This window comes from Schistocerca nitens, chromosome 4, assembly GCF_023898315.1.
Source record: "Schistocerca nitens isolate TAMUIC-IGC-003100 chromosome 4, iqSchNite1.1, whole genome shotgun sequence".
NCBI lineage: Eukaryota > Metazoa > Arthropoda > Insecta > Orthoptera > Acrididae > Schistocerca > Schistocerca nitens.
The window spans coordinates 584444242-584466988 of NC_064617.1; positions in this window are offsets into that span (position 1 = coordinate 584444242).

Genomic DNA, 22747 nt, shown 5'->3' on the forward strand with positions numbered 1-22747 from the left:
TAACAGATGTAGCAACTGAGCCACACATTTGTTGTCATATATAGGCATTGCCGATGGCAGCGCCATGTTCTCACTGTTTACATGTCTCTGTATTTGAATACGCATGCCTATGCCACTTTCTTTAGCGCTTCAGTGTATATACTACTGCTCTTTACTTATAGCTTAAGCCTACTTTTCACAGAATTTCAAACGTCTTGCATCACTTTACCTTTAGAACGTACAATGTCTGTATTCGATTCAATTTATTATGCTCTATTTATGGTGAAATGATAATCAAATGGACACCCTAGCTGCAAACAGGCGTTGATGTACTTCATTGGGGACATGTTGAAAATGTGTACCCCGACCGGGACTCGAACTCGGGATCTCCTGCTTACATGGCAGACGCTCTATCCATCTGAGCCACAGCGGGCACAGAGGATAGTGCGTCTGCAGGGACTTATCCCTTGCATGCTCCCCGTGAGATCCACATTCCCAACATCTCCACACCACTACATTCGTACTGCGCCTAATAGATGTTTGCCCATCATACTCATTACTCGGGGCAGATTAATCTGTTTGCAGCTAGGGCGTCCATTTAATTATCATTTCATTTCTAGCAAAGCTGCATGGTCATCCACGGTAAGTGTTCTTTCGGGAACAGATACTACCGTCATATATAGTTAAAATATGGCTTCCCGGCCATTGACCTTCTTGTGCGAATGCACACGCTATGCCCGAACTCGTACGGGACTTGGTAGATTAATCTGCCCCTAGTAATGAGTATGATGGGCAAACATCTATTAGGCGCACTACGAATGTAGTGGTGTGGAGATGTTGGGAATGTGGATCTCACGGGGAGCGTGCAAGGGATATGTCCCTGCAGACGCACTATCCTCTGTGCCTGCTGTGGCTCAGATGGATAGAGCGTCTGCCATGTAAGCAGGAGATCCCGAGTTCGAGTTCCGGTCGGGGCACATATTTTCAACATGTCCCCAATGAAGTACATCAACGCCTGTTTGCAGATAGGGTGTCCATTTAATTATCATTTCATTTCTAGCAAAGCTGCATGGTCATCCACAGTAACTGTTCTTTCGGGAACAGATACTACCGTCATATATAATCCTATTTATGGTGTATTGATTGTTTTGTTAACCATAAATTTCGAGAGACAGTCGCATGCAGCAGATCCTGATCATCTTCTTTTGTATGAGAGAATTTTCGGTTTACCACACGAATTACTTTAAATGTGAGTAAACAGATGTTAACAGCAAATAATCTTAGAAGAGACCTTGTAATTTTAATGATGATAACCACCTTTGAGGTAACAGTCGTACAGGATGTTCAGCATGGGGTACTTAAATTCACAGGAGTGCTAAATATTAGTACGTCCATATTCACATATATGTAATTACTTTAAATTGCATGTAACTTTAAAACAAAATTAAGGTAATAAACTTTAAATGAGTGACCCGATAAGCACTGAAGAGACTCATCTCCTGTAGTGGCAAAATATTTAACGTTAATATTATAAAAATATTTCATATATATTACCAGAAGGTTTAGGTCACTTACCAACATGTAATCAGAAATTCCTTAATGGGTCTCAGTTACTACCTGTACCTAAATGCAACTAACATCTGCTCAGATTTCGTCAAATGTCGCTGGTTTCGATTTGCAAGGTGCACAAGCCACCACAGTTTGCTTAATAAAACAAGTGGAACTTTCACTGTTCCTTGTGGTGTCTTACTCTCGACAGTAACTGAAAGACAACACCCATACAAAATTTGGCTGATCTATAATTTACATACCAAAGCTCATTGTAATTCGGCGAACTATTCTGTTTTTCAATAAATAGCACCTTTCATCACTGTCAAAATCTTCGGTTTAAAACATTGGCACTATAAGTATGTTGATTTTTAACATAAGTAAACACACGAGATAAACATTTGCTTTATAAATAACCAGTATATTATTACTCAAATTTCGTTTCCACTTATGTCACGACTTTTATACAATCCACTTTACGTTGTAGCACAGACAAAGTAAGACTGTTAGATGTTGCAGCACAGACTAAATAAAACTGTTGCATTTCACATGATGACCAGCTATTTCTAAGCCTCTTTAACTAATGCTATCGAAATCTGAAATGGAAGCTCACTATTTACGACTCTGAATGCTACAGTATCTTTAGTTGTAAATACAGCCAGCAATATGCCTCTTGCAACTTGCAGAGCCCCATGATTCACAATAGAACTGGGTTTTTGCGCCACAACAAGTCAGAGGAAGCCTCTTCATCCGTAACACACAGTTTAGCTACACTTTTTGTATTCGACGCTAATTTTGCCAGTGATCGATTTTCAACATGTGAATATCATGCACGTACACAGTTCCTCTTTCAGTGGCAGCAGGCCACTGTTTCAGTGGTGCCAGTTATTAATTTTCAAAGTTATGGTGTATACGGACGAAAAATTTTACCTGATCGAAATTTAGTAACTCTGGTAATAAAAATATTCCAACCAATCCTGCTGGGTTAGTGTTATATACATATATTGTTACACATGGTCTTCCATCTCATCATGGATTTTCAAACACAAACACCAGATAAAATTCCATAGAGCTGTGTCCATATGTTGCATATTATAAATCGCAGAACATTAATTACATACAGCATCACATATTTTACATCTTCAACATATTTTAATACAACAGAAATTATCATATAGGAATTATTGGATTTTACTTTTCATATTACTTTTTTAAGTTTCTTTTCTATAAAGTTACTCAATATTAATGTACATATATTAGTTAAGCCAAAAATATCATTTTCTTTTACACAAAACATTAGAAAAGATTTTGATTAATATTAAGATTTTCTCATTGGCTCTAATTTTAATTTTTTTCTACGAATGATTTCGTCCACCCATATACATATATGCCACATGCGTTATGTACAATCAACATTTCCTCAATAAATTATGGGTTCCATTATCAACAATATTTCATCATAATTTAAACTTCTTTTAAGAACCTGTAAACAAAAGTTGTTATGTTTGCTTTTTTAATTATGTTTTAAGCAACTGTAATAAAGTCTCTTCCCAATTACCATAGATCATATCTCTGTTTCTCGAATAATCAGCTGTTGGTCTTTATCAGTGATGCCACAACAGCTTATGAAACTAAATCAAACTTTACACAGTTAAATTTTGTGCATTACAGCACAGACTGTCTGTATGTCTTCCTAATGTTAATGCAATATCAAATTTCAGTTCACTAATCACCAAATATGACTCAGCCCTTGAGTTGTAACATTTCATTTCCCACATGACTGTCCTCGGCATTTAATTACTTACTTAATACTTTATATTTGTCTAATTTAAATTCACTTGATCCAGTCACAGAACTATTCTGTTCTTATAGAGCTTTAGATGAACTACATTTTGTACCACATATTTTTTATGGATTTTGGACAGATTAGGTAATATGCATTGCAAAGGAGTATATAGCCATCTCAAAGGGATCTTTATACACAGGGAAACATTTAGAAATTCCAGCTGTGATTTCTTTAGAATTATTACATAATGTGAGTAAAAGATGGTCTCTAGTCTGAATTTTACTTTCTTTTCATCTTTCATAATGTCTTTCTCACGATTTATCATCTAATTTTGTATGCATACCCTAACTAATTTTCTTTTGTCTAACGATGTAACATCTCTCCAACTTTAACATTCTCTTCTATAATATTTGGGTCTTCCTTCTTCCACAATTTTAGTAGGTGTGAATCCTGTAATTTAGTGTCCTAAGTACTTTAAGATATTCCAAATATCTGACATATCTTTTTCCAATCACTATGTTTGTCATGCAAAGTCTACTAATCTCCCTCATGCACTGTTCTGTGATATTACTCGCTGCATGGTATACTGCTACATATTTTAATACTATGACTTATTCCTGTATATTACTTTTCCATTTCTTGGAAATAAACTGGGAAACATTATCTGATGAAATGGTCATAGGTTTTCATGTATTTTTGAAGTAACCCTTATAATTTTATCACATATTACTTTGCCAATGGCTTTTCTCACGGGATACAGCTAGATATAATAAATTTGAAAAACACATCCATTGGTACTAAAATGTAACATAAGCTTCCTGTTGTTTTTGGTAAAAGGCCAAAGAAATCCAAAGTTACGAATTCTGAGATATCATTGGGTGATATAGATTCCATGGGGCATCTATTCTTTTGATTAGATACCTTTGCTCTTCGAAACAAGTCACAGGTATTTATTTGCTTTTGTATGCTCTTTAAAATGCTATTAAATTACACTGATTGCATTAATTTATCTCTGCACTTTTTACTTCCACAGCGACTGTAACTTAAATGGATACAATCAATTAAAATAACTACATGTTCATCTGGCCAACAAACTCTCCATATATCAGTTGTTTCTTGTTTCCTATGGAAAAATATCATTTAAAATACAGTAATACTCTTGAAATGCCTGAGCTAGCAGGACAAAGTGGGTTAGGTTGTGGAAAAGGGCCAAAATGAGATTGCTGTCAGTTGCACCTAACAAACTTTATTTGTCCACACACAATATTACACAACAATGCAAAACATTCAAAGTTGCAATTGATCTCCTTTGATTAATTTTAGATCGGCTGAAGGCCACACTCAAAATCCAAGACGCAAGGCCTAAGTAAGAAATTGACATAGAAGGTTCTTCTGGAAGTGTCATCCAAAAATGTTTTCTAAATCTTCAATCTAAAAGAGGCTGAAGGCCTTAGTACTTTAATTTTAATGGAACATGGCTGGCGGCGGCATATTGAGCAATAAGAAGTGTTTCAATCCAACGGCAGAAGACCTTTTCTTAAAACAATTGAAACAAATTCGGCTGAAGGCCCCATACGAAAAGATCACAATCGTATGCCTTAAGGGCAAGCCAAGAAATGTAACTGAAAAGATATTAAAACTCAGCTGAAGGCCACACATCAACCAAATAAATAATACTCAATCAGGGGAATGGCGCGCAGACGTTTCCAAGGGTCAGCCTGGAAGTTTAACACTAACGCCCGTATAGACGGGACAGGCAGCCTGACCAACAATCTCTAAATCGGAAGACAACTCAAATGACACACAGCCGACGTACCAACCAACTACCTGATTTCAGTCACCATACCAAAAATACCACAACCAAAATTTCAGCTAGGCGAAAAGACCAGTGACACTCGTCTTCAAATATTGGTTTGTTACTAAGCCAAGGCTCAGTAACTACTGACATACATTCTAACATTCTGCGTGGTATTTGTTTGTTCTATATCGTGTCTCCCTACCACTTTCGCGCAACGACGCTCTGAGCGTGTTTTTTAGGGAATTGACTAGTTTGAACCTGGGACTTGTTGCTGGTAAGGAGACACCAGACCACACATGACATGTAGAATTCAGAAAAGTTCAGTGAGACTAGCGATGATTTAACCAAATACTTAATGATTTCAGCGTCAGCTCCACTGCACTCCCTGTAAAAGAATGTTAATAGTAACTAAATTTAGTGGAAGGGGTTCAAGGCTTTCCTATTTTTAGTTAGCTGGTAAAATAACGTCGAAAAAGCAGTTAAGTTTACCATTGGAGATTTTATTCTACTCACAAAACATTGTTTATAAATTGCACTATTGATAAAAGGAAATGTTTTAATAAGGGTTGGTAAAAACCAACTGCGTTCAACAAAAATGTGAACGAATATTCCCTGAATGGGTTTCCAAGTTCTACAATGGATCGAAGGATGACCTATGCCATATCACATCTATAATCTAGGTTTAAATTAAGTTTCACAAAAGAGAAAACTATCAAAATGGTCTACAGTGACCCTCAATTATCTTTAATTACTTATCTAACTTGTCGTAAATTACAGTGGCTGATGTGGCTTCTCAGTAACTATATAACAGGAAAATCATCGCGTTTCAGATTTTTACTTCAAGTGGCAAATGTGAACACCATGAGATTTAATTGACGATCGACACTAGTATTACAAAACGGGGGTGTAACAGATGAGACTTCTGCAGTTCCGAGTGAAGCTTTATGCGCTGTTATTCGGCATCATGTGCGTTCATTACCTTGTCGGTGTTCGTCAGGGGCCGGCGGCCGGCGCAGATCCGTCCTGCTCGCCGTCTCGGAAGCAACTCTCTCCTAACTTCACCTTACTACAATTTACCGAAGTTGGTTTAAAAAAAACTATCTGGCTGTTTTTTCATCTGACCAATCAGGGTCTCAATGTTAACCGTAAGCTCCACCTACAAAAATTCTGTCTATCCAATGAGAAACGTTACACTTTTCGTGGTGGGGCAATGTTTTTAAAGTTTGGAACGTAACAGAGACGCGAAAAAGTCTCACGCTAAAACTTGCAGCTGGTGTGGTCCTTTTAGTGTTATCGTAAGATCTATACTGTTCTTCTGGAGGGCTCTAGCTTTTAACATGGGCTGGGGGGTGGTCCTAACGGTTAGCTGGAGATGTGGGTGTCCGTCCCTTATCGTAGGGCCTTCTAACTTAACACGGTTCTGCTCTGGGCTTCTGTTCTCTTTTCTCCCCTCGGAACTGCGACTGTCTCAAGGTGGGAAGGTATGACATGCATTTACGCATTCTTGTGTTAGTCTGTGGTATTCCATTTGCTCACTCGTTACTCGTATTACTTTGGTTAATTTAATGTCACGATTTACTCGGAGCTATGTGACATACTACTGGATTTGCTTATCATGTCAGGGTTTTCGTGGAAGGTATTGGATTTGCCTGACACCTTACAACATGAACATCACAACGGCTGTGGAACTACATGCCGTGGCGGACGGCGTCAACATGGTAAGAAAACACTCACTTGCTGCTCTGTCGCAGCCGACCAACTGGCTATTGCTGCATTTAAAGAATTGCTCAGTCGAACTGACACAGGGTACACAGTGTTCCATGAAACATTGCCACAAGAAACTTCAACACTCGTAAAACGAATCACTCATGAACAACTAGAACAAATGACAGGTGGACACACACACAAAATCGAAAGATCGTCGGTGACGAAACACACGTCGTCTGACCAGACGACCGACCAACAGCCAACCGAGATCGTTGCCACTCAAACCATGTGTGTCAGCAACGGTCGGGCGGGACTTGACTATGCGGAGCTCACTGCAGCTCCAAGGCGACTCAACCCAATGTCCGCCCGGAACTGGGAGAGACGACGATCTGAGCACACTAGCTCAGACCAAATCGTGCATAGGAAACTCTTGCCCATTGGCCACGACGTCTCTGCACAAGACGGAACCTAGGTACGTCCAGGAAGATGACCCACTGACAAGTCCCAGAAACGGTCAAATGACCAAACACACTTCGCCCAAAGCGGTGACCAACTGAACGACCGACCAACGGTCGATCCTACTGCCATCTCCATCGTCGGCCAGTTTTTAATATTTTTAAAATTTAAAAAACCTCTTTCACACCGGCTGATTTAGCTTCACTGATCAGGATAGTAAAAACATGCGTATATTAAGGGAATTTTCATTGACAAAGCAGGCTTATCACATTCACACAGTCCAATACTGTTCTATCCTGATTAAATTGAGCTTAACTTAAATTCCATAAGGCAGTGAAGCAATTTCGAAGTCTCGGTGCGACGAAAATTGTCAGTCGATCTCCTGAAAACATTTGTAATAATTATTAACTTTCGGTGATCACATGGGGAAGAAACCTACGTTTCTAGCATTTGTAGACTTAGAGAAAGCTTTTGACAACGTTAACTGAAATACTCTCTTTCAAATTCTGAAGGTGGCTGGGGTAAAATACAGGGAGCGAAAGGCTATTTACAATTTGTACAGAAACCAGATGGCAGTTATAAGAGTCGAGGGGCATGAAAGGGAAGCAGTGGTTGGGAAAGGAGTGAGACAGGGCTGTAGACTTTCCCCCTGATGTTATTCAATCTGTATATTGAGCAAGCAGTAAAGGAAACAAAAGAAAAATTCGGAGTAGGTATTAAAATTCATGGAGAAGAAGTAAAACCTTTGAGGTTCGCCGATGACATTGTAATTCTGTCAGAGACAGCAAAGGACTTGGATGAGCAGTTGAACGGAATGGACAGTGTCTTGAAAGGAGGATATAAGATGAACATCAACAAAAGCAAAACGAGGACAATGGAATGTAGTCAAATTAAATCGGGTGATGCTGAGTGGATTAGATTAGGAAATGAGACACTTAAAGTAGTAAAGGAGTTTGGCTATTTAGGGAGTAAAATAACTGATGATGGTCGAAGTAGAGAGGATATAAAATGTAGAATGGCAATGGCAAGGAAATCGTTTCTGAAGAAGAGAAATTTGTTAACATCGAGTATAGATTTAAGTGTCAGGAAGTCGTTTCTGAAAGTATTTGTATGGAGTGTAGCCATGTATGGAAGTGAAACATGGACGATAACCAGTTTAGACAAGAAGAGAATAGAAGCTTTCGAAATGTGGTGCTACAGAAGAATGCTGAAGATAAGGTGGGTAGATCACGTAACTAATGAGGAGGTATTGAATAGGATTTGGGAGAAGAGAAGTTTGTGGCACAACTTGACTAGAGGAAGGTATCGGTTGGTAGGACATGTTTTGAGGCATCAAGGGATCACAAATTTAGCATTGGAGGGCAGCGTGGAGGGTAAAAATCGTAGAGGGAGACCAAGAGATCAATACACTAAGCAGATTCAGAAGGATGTAGGTTGCAGTAGGTACTGGGAGATGAAGAACCTTGCACAGGATAGAGTAGCATGGAGAGCTGCTACAAACCAGTCTCAGGACTGAAGACCACAACAACAACAACATGGGGAAGACCGGAGATCTGCTGGTAAGACAGTGTTAGCGTATTTATTTGGAGTAACTGGATATCTTGAGCATACAAAACGGCGGGTTCGTCCAGTGTAAATCAGACGTTCCCCACTGACCCCGTGCAACACAGCGTAGTAAGCAGACACTGTCAATAATAAACAGTTAAATAATACGCGAACACACTTACTTCAGTTTAGTTCATGTATTAAATTCCTTCTCATACAGAATCTCATCAAGATGGCGACTAGCTCAACAATACATACATATACATCCTCCTTTCACGACTAATCGGCAAGAAGTACCCTATTCTTTTCATAAGAGAAAACATAGATAGCAGAGAAGCTATTCCATGGAGTAAATGGACGCTCCAAGGAATAATTGGGCTTGAAACTGCTTTGCATTGATAATCGGTAAGATAAGAAGAGATATTTCGAGATATGTATTGAGTTATATAATTGATAAAATTTCTGAAAATATCGCGGAGAGACCACTGCAAGAGACATTACATCGCCCCTCGCAGCGAGCAAAGTTGATATGTATCCACTTTGCGAGCTAACTATTGGCTTAGCTAACTCGTTAGAATTTGTGGAACATACGTTCCTATAAATTTTAAGAAGTTAGTAAGAATTTTTGATTACAATAATTGAAAGAGATTTGGTATCATCGTTACCTAGATACCTAGTTGTTGCTTTCACGTGTACTGTGGCATACCCGCATCCCACGTACACAACCAGGGAAGATGGACTTTTATAGTTGTTAATCAGGTCTACCTATTCAGGAACTGGCCTTCACAGGGAAACTCCGGAAAACCTGGAGGCTTAGACCCCAACTAGGTCTCACAGATGATAGGAAGGACAGAATAATTTAGAAATTTGAGAGATATTCTAGAATTCATAGGAAAGATAAAATCTGCCTCATAGCCAAAAAAAAAATCATTACACATGCAAATTTTTTACAATCTTCTGAAAAATTTTCCTCATCGATGTCCTGCTGAACTGCGGTGAAACTGATCGAACAGGAACATGGGACACGGCACGGAGGACAGGCGTTGCATTGGCGTACCGGACAGGAGACGTAACGGATTTGAGAGACCAGAAGGAACCTCAGGAACAGGTACTCAGGATTGTGGCATGAAACAATCGAAATTCGTCTAAGGAATGGTCAACTATTAAAGATTCCTGGAAGAGAAGGGTTAGTCGAATTTCTCCAGATTAATTTTGAACTCAAATATGGACCTGATCCATCCAGTCTTCCATCTGAGGAATGGGAAAATCCATTCGTCTTATACTTTCCACATCTAGATGTTTTAATCGATACTGTAGTTGCACAATATCACAACTCCAGATCGGAAAACAATTTTGAAAACATGGGTAATTTCATCCATCTTCTTGAGTAAGCCGAAAGGTTCTAATCCTGGTTTTAATTATTTATTTATTTTTTATTTATTTAATTTCTCGTTGGCTTTTCCAGGTGGAAGTAGATCTGAATCTTTCCTAATTTGGTTTCAAGTACGAATGTGGATAGCATGTCAGAATATTAAAAACTTTATTATTTGAGACAATTTCCAAAAAAAAATATATCTTATTCATACATGATTAAAATGAAATTTTGCTGAAAGAGAACGTTTAATTAAGTGTTGCTGCATGACCACTCCAGCTGAAATTAATCTTAATAAGTATTTATTGACAATCAAATTTTTCTCTTTTATACTCGCCGCATTTTCTCATGAACGTATATGAATGCAATATAACAATAAACAAATCCAACTGGAACATGACACATTATTACAAATTCAATGAAGAACTTTCTTATTAACTCTAATTTTATAGACACACACTAAGCTCGTTAGTTAAATTCTCTTGAATACAATTTAGCTCGCGCCAAAAAAAAAAAAAAAAAAAAAAAAAACAGCGAGTCTTTCTCCTGTGAACTGTCAGTTTACAAACACTAACTTCACACGCAAGCGCCGTATTCCATCATATAGTTTCAGTAAACTTATTCTCACTGGAGATTAACACTCCCTGAATGTATATTATTTCACACGCACAAGCTTCTTTGGTGATCATCGTGTAGACAAATAATCCGTAAGTCTTCACAGCAGCAATAGCTACAGTTCCACTTTTCTAAATATTCCTATACTATCACAGAAGCAATCGCTTACTGTTCATTAAACTATCACAGGTGCTTGGCATGCTGTCATTTAACCTATCACAGTAGCTGAGGCATACTGTCCTTCGCACTTCATTTTTAACACCCAAATACTTCATGCAGATTTTTCATTTAATTTGAAACACTTTCCTTAAAAGTACCTCTTTAGGTCTACATGGGGAAATAATCCTTTTATTCTTCCAGAATCCGGATATGCTAATAAATACGCACCAGGATTCGGTATATCAACTATTACATATGGACCTGTATAAATTAGATTCCATTTTCTGATGGTCTTCTTCAACCTTGATGACTTGATGTTTTTGTCCGATATTGAAAGTCTGAATCCGTTTGATGTTTCTGTCATGGATTTCCTTTCGCTGTCTTGCTTTCTCCGTAATATTAATGAGAGCATTGCGAATTTTTTCTTCCAATGACATTTTGGTGTCCTCGAGTTTAGGAAAGTTATCTACCCAAAAGTTTCTTTCCTTATCTCTGAACATCAGTTCATTCGGGGTAAAGTTTGTAGAACTATGAGTTAATTATTATAAATCTGCTCAAACTCAGTCAAATAGTTTATCCAGGTAGTTTGTTTATCATGACAGTACGTTATCATGAATCTGTTTAGTTCTCGAAAAACCCGTTCAATTAAATTCCCTTGTGGATGATAGCAAGATGTAAATATCTGTTTTATTCCTAGTTGTGATACTAATTTTCTCCATAAATATCCAGTAAATATCTTCGCATTGTCGGAGATTATAGATTTTGGAATCCCTGCATGAGGGATGTAGTCATTTACAAACTTTACTGCGGCAGCTCTTGCAGTTGCTGATTTTATAGGATATAGTTTAACATATTTTGTAAACACATCACAGAATCCAATAATGTACTTAACACCACCTCTGGCTCTAGGAAGTGGTCCACAAATATCACATGAAATAAGTGATCTTGGTGCTTCAGGTATTATTGAGTGAAGCTCAAGTTTATTTCCCTTGTTGTCCGGCTTTGCCTTTTGACAGAGAATACATTTCTGTATGACTTTGTGCACTTTTCGCCTTATATTTGGGAAGTAACAATAATATCTAATCTTATTAGCACACTTTACAACACCAACATGACCCCAGGTCAAATGTGTAAACCAAATTAATCGTTCTTCATATTCTTCTGGTATGCAGACACACCACTTTGGATTCTCAGCCTTCCCAGATTTAAAAAATAAAATATTATTCACAAGCCGGTAGTATTCCAAATTGACCATAGGATTTTGTTGATTGAATTGTCGTGTTATAGCATTCCATCGTCGATCCTTCTTCTGAAGCTGAGCCATTGTCTTACATAAATGAATATAATATAACTTGTAATTATTTTCTTAAAGAAGAAGCACTGGAAATTCTGCCTTATTATTTACATCCAGTTCAGGTGTTATTCCTTCTGGAGATCTTGACAACGCGTCAGCTATAATATTTTCTTTTCCGGCTACATGAATAATTTGAAACTGATATTCTTGCAGCGCCAGCGTCCACCTTGACAAGCGAGGATGCAGGAACTTACAAGTTTGTAAAAAGGCTAATGATTGGTGGTCACAATAAACGGCTATCTTTGAGCCATATACATAATAATTAAACCTTTTCAATGACCAAATAACTGCTAAAGCTTCCAATTCCGTAGTGGTATATGCTCTTTCACAGGTGGATAAAACTCTGCTAGCAAATGCAATTGGACGAAAGGTTTTTACACCATCGATGTATATAATTTGAAATAAACAACATCCTAATCCCACATCTGATGAATCAGTGGCTAAACAGAATCCGACATTCATATCAGGGTGGTATAATAACGGAGCATTTATCAGTTGATCCTTAATTTCACAAAAAGCCTTTTCACGATCATTAGACCAATGCCATGGTACATCTTTCCTCAGGAGCCGGTTTAGTGCTTTAGAGTTCATTGCTTGAGTTTTAATAAATCGACGAAAAAATGAAGCCAAGCCTATAAAGCCTTTCAGTTGTCTCCTGTTTCTTGGAGTTGGAAAATTTTTTATCGCACTAATCTTCGCTTCTGTTGAAAGAATGCCTTTTGCATTAATCATATGTCCTAAGAATTTAATTCTCTGTAGAGAAAATTGGGATTTTTTAGATTTGCCATTATACCAGTTTGTTGGAACACAGCAAAAATCCTCCTAATAAGTTGTACATGTTCCTCCCAAGTTTTACAGGCAATTAATAGATCGCCCACAAAAATTGTTATTCGACTACGTAGTTCTGGTCCTAGGGCATAGTCCAACGCAGAAATAAAAACTCCAGAGCTGATATTGAGACCAAACGGAACGACCTTGAACTGATAGCTTCTCCCTCCATATATAAAAGCAGTATATTTTCTTGAGTCCTTGTCTAACTGGACTTGCCAGAACGAACTTCTCAAATCAATACTTGTTAAATAGGATACATCTTGAAATTTCTGTATTAACTCATCGATGTTCTCCGGATGTGTGCGCACAGGTACTATAATTTTGTTAATTTCCCTTGCATCTAATACCAATCGAACTTTTCCTCCTGGCTTTGGTACAACAAGCAACGGAGAACAATATGGGCTGTTCGACGGTTCAATAAGATTCCAGTTTAACATTTTTTGTATCTCGTCCTGAACTGGTTGTTTTAATCGCCAGGGAATGGGATAGTGTGTGGAGCAAAATGTCTTATGGGGCTTAATCTGTAATGTACAAACATATCCTCTAATAATTCCGGGCTTTTCATCGAAAACTGACTCATATTCTGTTAATATATTGAATAATTGTTCCCTCTGACTATCCGTTAGGCAATCTGACTCAGCAATCTTCTTTTCGACTGTTTGTCTGAAATCCTCTTCTTGAATTGACTTGATCGGTATCCGGCACATATTATTATTTTCAGCACAAATCAACTGCACAGCAGCACCACGGAAATATCGCTCATACACTGCCTCCTTTCTCAGTAAGATCAGTGTAACAAATTGATCTTCGATTTTAAATTGCACCTTTCCTTCTACCAACTCCAACTTGCAATTGCAGGCTTGCAAAGTTCCAATGCCAAGAATACAATCTACTAACAACTTTTCCACTACAAGGAATGTGCATTGTTTAGCTACATTTCCCAATTTTATCTCTATAAGCGTTTGTATCTTGACGTTCCGGGATTTTGCTCCCATTGCACCTATAACTCGGCAATTTTGTACTGGTAGGACAGGGATTTTCTTAATTTTACTAATTCTGCGAAACAAAGTTCCGGATACTACGTCTGTAGATGAATCTGTGTCCAATACAACATTGGTTAAAATTCCTCCCACTTCTGTGATGATCTCAGACACAGGAACCCTTTTATCTTCGACTACACAGGCCTCTAAGTCTCTCGTCAATTCATCTGTCATTAATTCGCCTTCATTATATCTCAACATTGCCACGGAATTAATTTCGTTTAAAACAGATTTGCCCCTTTTGTATTCCCCGGCCGACTTTACGGAGCATAAAGCGGCCCTCTTCAGTTTAAATGTCGATTATTATTTCCTCTTGAATCATCTAATACTTCTGTTATGACTGGTTGTTGTTGATGACTGGTTGTGTTATTTGCTTCAAATCTAGGGTCAGAATTTCTGTACGCATTATTATTATTTGAAGACTGCTGGTTCTGGTAATCTCTTGCATTTCCAAACATTGGGATGTATCTGCGACCCGTTCGATTGTCTCTGAATCTGCCCCTCGCAGCACTGTTATTGAAATTTCCATTTCCGTTGAAATTGTTTCCGTTGAATCTCTGACTATTCCTAGTATAATAATTATTAAATCCGTTTCCGTTCCGGTTTGCATTTGGCGCCTCAAGCGCTCTCCTGTGCATAACCTGTTGTCTTGGCCGATGTTCATCTTCCTCGATCATATCTATAGTGTCAAGCGTAGTCATGAAAGATTCCAAGGTCATGCTCATTAATATACAGCATTCTATTTCTGATGCTGGCCGGAAGTCGATATTTGAATATGCCAATCACGTCTTGTAGAGGCATAGGCTTATCCCAATACCGCGAGTTGTTTATATATTTCTCAAAGTATTTCTTTAAAGACCCACGTGAAAAGGAAAAAGGTTCTGGGTATAATACCTCCTGCCTTAAACGTTCTTGTACTCCTTCAGACCAGTATTTGGATAAAAATGCTCGTTCAAAATCTTCATATGTGTCCCAAGTTGATATCATATCAGATGCCAACATAGCTCCTGACCCCTGAATATAACCGGTCACGAAACTAACCTTTTGCCACTCACTCCAATTTTTTGGCAATACTCCCCTAAAACTTCTTATAAACACTACGGGATGAACATTTTTCTTGTCTGGGTTGTAGATCTGGAATTGACGTTGTTTCAACATTTTCTCCTCATTATTGCTTTTACAATTACAGTCATTATGACTACCCTCATAGTGTTGTGATTGATGTTGATTGCAAAAACGAACGTGTGCATTAATGTCCCTGTCTGTACTTGGTCGAGTAAATAAAACTGCGAGAATTTTCCCGCGAGAATGTTTACCTTATGATCAACCTCGTCTTGTCTCTCCTTTATGTTATTTATGGATTTATCCAAATTTTGGATGTCCTTCGGGATCTTGTCTTGTGATTGTCTCAAATCATGCATACCTGCTGACATCTCATTTACTTGTTGCTTTAATTCATCTTGAACTTCAACTAATACCGGAATTACCGCCATAGAACATTGCCTCTGTTCTTGTGCTTGAACTATCTGTGGGATTGACTCGACCTGCTCTTTAATAGTCTCAAGCTTAGTAGCAACATACTCAGTTAGCTCTAGGCGTAACTTCTTCGCATTTTCATTACACTGCTGAGTGACTTGCTCAATTTGAGCAGCTAATTTTAATTCTGTCTTTTCATTCTGAATTTTCAATTCTTCCGCAGTTTTATTTAATTTATCATCAAGTTTCTGAAAACTCTCCACTAATTTATTATTTAATTCCGCTTGATTAGCTTCTAATTGCTCCTGGACTTTCACTTGATTGGCTGCTAATTGTTCATTTATTTCCCTCTTAGTCTCTATTTGCGCTTTAGTTAAGTCTGTTACATTTTTGGCTAACAGTGTTAACTGCAGCATGATTACAGTCAATGGGTTTATTTCGTCCAGCTCAGATGACATCGAAACACTTAAGCTTTGTTGTGGGGCCTGACTAATGCTGCCGCTAGGCACTACTTCAGTTAAGCTAGCGTCTAATGTTTCTCTAACCTCAGAAACAGCTGAGGGCTGTTGTGATTCGCTCTGCTGTCGCATTGCAATTTTATAAGCCGCCCTAGTAAGAACCATTAATACACCGAACAACAAATATATAAATTCACTCGCATCTGAGTTAATAATGTCACTGACCTAAATTTTGCACAATACTCACTTATGATAAACACTTCCTGTCTAAAGTTCAACTCAACATTCACTTAATGAATCTGATTCAATCCGATAGACATTTAAATAGTTATTCTAAATTTCTATCTACAAAAATTTAATTGGATATTGTCTGGCCTGAACGACGTTCTCGTAGGTTGTGGCGAAATTGTGACTTCTGGAACAGGCCTCGTCTTCTTTTCTCTCGTGCACATGCAACATAAAATTCACACAATGTTTAAGTAATGCTCAAAAAGTGTCCTGTGCATGGGGGCTTAATTAAATTAGAATGCAAATAATTTTAATTTTTTGCTTCAGTAGCTGTCTGTTCGGTTACGAGGTCTCGTAACGGTTGGCCCTGACTAGTATTATTACGCTATCTGACTGCATAGAACAATAACAAAGAATAAAATGGAAATTTTCATTAACACAATTAATTAATTAAGTCCCCAGCAACTATAAAACCTACGAAACCAAAGCACAAGTGTAACTGTTCTGTGTGTGGAAGTATGACTCAACGTACGCATCTGGCACGGTTCTTCTTCAACAACACAAGAAATTTTAAATGTCATTTATACTGAATTAATTAAAGAAAATAGAAATACCATAATTACTCAAGAAAACCAGAATTACACTCTAATACAAGAACACAAGCCAGATGCTTTGTTGACTGAACCTGTAATGACGCATTATTCAGGACATTGAAATAATGAGAAAGAAAAGAAAAGTAGTTTGTTACCTTAATTTATATTGATGAAAAGCACTCTAGACATTACAATCTCTCCACACCGACTCGCTACTATCACATCTCAACAAGAACTTTTCAGTATCACATCTCAGCAAGCACTGCCTACTAGCTCATCTCAACAAACACTCCTCACTACGACATCTCAGCACTGACTACCACGAGTTCTCCCAAAGCACTGCCCACTACGAGTTCTCAATAATCACTGCCAGTGGAGGCGGCGGAACAATACTCTATAGCGCGATCTCTGGCGCTGTGGCTCAGTGTAGCCACCTTTCACCTGTCACAGTGAAGCCAAATTTAATATTTCTAAAAAGTTTAAAAAAACCTCTCTCACACCGGCCTGATTTAGCTTCACTGATCAGGATAGTAAAAACATGCGTATATTAAGGGAATTTTCATTGAAAAGCAGGCTTATCACATTCACACAGTTCAATATTGTTCTATCCTGATTAAATTGAGCTTAACTTAAATTCCATAAGGCAGTGAAGCAATTTCGAAGTCTTGGTGCGACGAAAATTGTCAGTCGATCTCCTGGAAACATTTGTAATAATTATTAACTTTCGGTGATCACAATAGGGAAGACCGGAGATCTGCTGGTAAGACCGTGTTAGCCTGTTTATTTGAAGTAACTGGTTATCTTGAGCATACAAAACGGCAGGTTCGTCCAGTGTAAGTCAGACGTTCCCCACTGATCCCGTGCAACACAGCGTAGTAAGCAGACACTGTCAATAACAGTTAAATAATACGCGAACACAATTACTTTAGTTTAGTTCATGTATTAAATTCCTTCTCATACAGAATCTCATCAAGATGGCGACTAGCTCAACAATACATACATATACATCCTCCTTTCACGACTAACCGGCAAGAAGTACCCCATTCTTTTCATAAGAGAAAACATAGATAGCAGAGAAGCTATTCCATGGAGTAAATGGACGCTCCAAGGAATAATTGGGCTTGAAACTACTTTGCATTGATAATCGGTAAGATAAGAAGAGATATTTCGAGATATGTACTGAGTTATATAATTTATAAAATTTCTGAAAATATCGCGGAGAGACCACTGCAAGAGACATTACAAGTTCATCCTGTGTCGGTAGCGGTCGGCGAATACTGGCTGTCCGCGCCTCTGTAGCGCTCCCTCCCCGACTGCTGGTACGTCCCGACTGCACTTCTGCCACGTTCCAACCCAATGACTCCAGGTCCGATCTCCAACTCACTTCCTTCGGACGGACGACGTCCCAGAGACACTGGCTCCGACCCAACCATACAGAGGGAACAAAACCGACATCTCTGCACAGGAAGGAGCCGACCCAACTATACGTCGTCGATGAGACGGCCGCCCTAACAACCAACCAACGCTCGTCCCCGCTGGCACTGGCTGTGCAGACCTGACTGGGGCTCCGTCCGCGACTGCACTGCTGCTGCGCCCCGGAGACCTCCAGGTCCAACTCAACAACTGCCAGGTCCGTTCTCTCGCTGACTGCCAGACACACAACGACCCGGAAATACTATCGGTCGCCCAGAGATAGTACGACAGTGCACGTATCGAAACGCGCTGCTGCTGCCGTTCAAAGGTGGGCAAGACAGCAATTCAGTGACACCATTAATTGAAATTAAAATGACGAGACAGCCGTACGGTAAAAACAAGATGCTAAATGTATATGACACGATTATGAACCACTCGTGGCTCAGCTTTGATCTCATTGTTACCCTTGTTACTAAGTTCAGATTTTACTGACTTTAAAAATAGATCGTTATTCTGTTCCCTTCCTAAACTGTTACAAATAATTGTCATTTGTTATTATAGATTATCTGTCTTGAGCAGACTGCAATCTAATTAAAAAGAATTACACCAAACCCATTTCGCTTTTATTTACAAAGGATCTTCTGTGCTCATTCTGTAAACTGGATACACACATTCGCACAATTTTCAAATTGTTTTAGGTTAAAAACAGCATTTTTTTATGAAGTTGGTCTGCAAGCTACTAACGGTGTTCATTTACGAAATCAGCGTCTTTCCCTCTTGCTTGCAGTGGTGGGAGTCGACATGCTTCGTTTCACATCTGCACTTGGCAGTTTTTGGCATTCTGCGTGATTCCCTCTGCTGCACTACTTACAATTAACTTTCTTAACTGTTTTTTATTCATCACTGCCACATTGTTTATTCCTGTTCCCTCGTTTTCGTTCATATTGTGAGTGTTGCTAACCTATGAAACGATTTTGTGTGTGAGTGTGTGTGTGTGTGTGTGTGTATGTGTGTATGTATGAGAGAGATAGTGAGTGAGTGAGAGAGAGAGAGAGAGAGAGAGAGAGAGCGAGAGAGAGCAAGAGAGAGGGAGAGAGAGACGGAGGCAGAGAGAGAAAGAGAGCTGTAGAAATTGTCTTACGTAGGATATCCACGAAGTATGTTACGTTTTGGAATTAAAAATAAATAAAGTATTCGAAATTTTTTTATTATATACAGATGAAAGCCACACTTCAATACTACTTTTTACGTGGTTGCCATTTAAATTAAGGCACTTATCGTAGCGATGGACGAACTTGGAAATTCCTTCGTCGTAAAATTCGGCCGCCTGCGCCTTCAACAACGTGGTTACCTCTTCTTGAAGCTGTGCGTCGTCATCAAAACGCTGCATAGCCACCCACTTCTTCATTGGTGGGAATAAGTGGAAGTCGCTCGGTGCCAGGTCGGGACTGTACGGCGGATGAGGAAACAACTCCCACTTAAAAGATTCGAGAACTTCACGAGTGGCATTTGCCGTGTGGGCCCGGGCGTTGTCGTGAATCAGCAAGATCTTTGAGCCCAACTTTCCCCTGCGCTTGTTTTGTATTGCTCTTCTGAGGTTGTGCAGAGTTTGGCAATACCTTTGAGAGTTTATTGTAGTGCCTCTTTCCAGGAAATCCACAAAAATCTCACCTTTTCTGTCCCAAATGACAGTCGCCAGCACCTTCCCTGCCGACATTGTCTACATGCATTTCTTGGGTTTCTGGGGGGAATTTGTGTGCCCCCACTGCATTGACTGCAATTTTGTCTCGCAGTTCACATGCTTAACCCATGTTTCGTCACCAGTAACGATGCGATCGAGTAATGAGTCGCCATCTTTCTCGTAAGTGTCCAAAAACGTTAACGCTGCAGCCATTCACTGATTTTTGTGAATCTCTGTCAAGATTTTTGGTATCCATCTTGCACAATACTTGTGGTAACCAAGCTTTTCGGTAATGATTTCGTGCAACAAACTTCGTGAAATTTGTGGAAACCTCATAGAGAGTTCCGTTATTGTGAAATTACGGTTTTCACGGACCGCGGCATCGACTTTTTCGACAAGTTCGGCAGTCACTATGCTGGGTCTTCGTCGTGAACGTTAGTTCCGCCATTTTTAAATTTTGTGACCCACTGACGCACTCCACCTTCATTGATTATGTTGTCCCCATACACTTCACAAAGCTGCCGATAGATTTCTATCGCTATACAGTTTTTTGCAGTCAGAAACCTTATTACAGCACACACTTCACACGTCGCGGCATTTTCAATTAACGCTGACATTTCAAACTGTCACAGTAACTCAACGGAGTACAGCACGAACCTCTCACTAGCACGGCAGGATGCCGACTGAGCGGCGGAATGCCATGACACCAAGATGGCCGCGCTAGCCCCGCCCCTAATGGACACAAACGAAACGTAATGTACTTTGTGGATAGCCCTGGTATATGAAGGTAGAGAGGTGAGAGGAGTGGTTATTTTGCAAGGGGGTGGGGGGGGGCGGAAGGTGAGGGAGGATAGACAGGGATGGCCTGGACAGTGCTTATAGGATAGGATCTGGGAGGAAATGGTAGAGGTAAATGGAGCCGTGGTTATGTACTTTTAATGTTATATAGAGTGGTCAATGAGTTTAAAGAATGTGTGGATAGCCAAGTTCATTTAATCATTTATTAGTTGTTTCTATTCTGTTATGGTTTTTTTTTTGATGTGGTACTTCTCTTGTAAGTTCAGGAGGCGTTTTCTTTTGTTGTTTATCCCTATGATTTCCATGTCTGTGTCTGTGGTAGTAATTTTGCGTTGGTGTTGGTGTAAGTGTTCTGCAAAAGTTTAATGGTCTGTCCTATACTTCCATACTCTTACATGTTCCTTGTATCTGGTGTCAAATGTCTTCCTAGTTTGACCTATGTATCTTCCATCACATGTATTGCATTTCAGCTGGTATATTCCTGATTTCTGATACTGATTAAGTTTCTCCTATTGTTTTTGGAAGTATTTCTGAATTTAATTGTTGGTTTGGTGTGTCATATTGGATATTCTCTGTGTGTATTTGTGGTTGTACATCATTGTGTAACATCCATTATTTTCTGTTTCTTTCACACTGGTGTTGTTTCTATTCTTGTATTTTGTGTATTTGTATGTTTGCGATTTTCTCTTTGTGTTGCTGATAGTTGGGTGTTTGTTCTTTCCCGTTTCTTGAATTTCTTGTTCAGCTTTGTTACTAACTTCTCTTTGTATCCATTTTTTGTGGCTATTTCTATTATAGACACATCAAAAAAATTTGCATCGCCCAGGTTCCTGAAGATAAACGTTGACTATGGGTACTGGGCCACAGACACAGTCCGGTTGACTGTTCAGATATGTCACTAAACCCATCCAAAACGTAAAAAGCCATGCATTAGCGGCGACTATTAGACGGAAGGGTTCTGACAGCCGATCAGTTCCAGTCATTCCGCCAGGAAGGAGGTACACGGCTCGTATTGTCTGTAGTTCAATCATGCCTAGTCAACACCGCAGTTCGATCGTGTCCGTATTGTTCATTTGTGCCAGGAAGAGCTGTCACCAAGGGATAGGTCCAGGCGTCTCGGAGTGAACCCAAGCGATGTTGTTTGGACATGGAGGAGATAGAGAGAGACAGAAACTGTCGGTGACATGCCTCGCTCAGGCCGCCAAAGGGCTGCTACTGCAGTGGATGACAGCTGCCTACGGATTATGGCTCGGAGGAACCGTGGCAGCAACGCCCCCATGTTGAATAATACTTTTCGTGCAGCTGTAGGACGTAGTGTTACGACTCAAACTGGGCACAATAGGCTGCATGATGCGCAACTTTACTCCCCACGTCCATGGCGAGGTCCATCCTTGCTACCATGACACCATGCAGTGCAGTACAGATGGGAAAACAACATGCCGAATGGACTGCTCAGGAATGGCATCACGTTCTTTTCACCGATGAGTGTCGCATACCCCTTCAAACAGACAATCGTCAGAGACGTGTTTGGAGGCAACCCGGTCAAGCTGAACGCCATAGACACACTGTCCAGCGAGTGCAGCAAGGTGGTGGTTCCCTGCTGTTTGGGGGTGGCATTATGCGGGGCCGACGTACGCCGCTGGTGATCATGGAACGCGCAGTAACGGCTGTACGATATGTGAATGCCATCCTACGAGCGATAGTGCAACCATGTCGGCAGCGTAGAGGCGAGGTATTCGTTTTAACGGACGACAATTCGCGCCCCCATCGTGCACATCTTGTGAATGATTTCCTCCAGGATGATGACAACACTCAACTAGAGTGGCCAGGATGTTCTCCAGGCATGAACCCTATCGAAGATTCATGGGATAGATTGAAAAGGGCTGTTTATGGACGACGTGATCCACCAA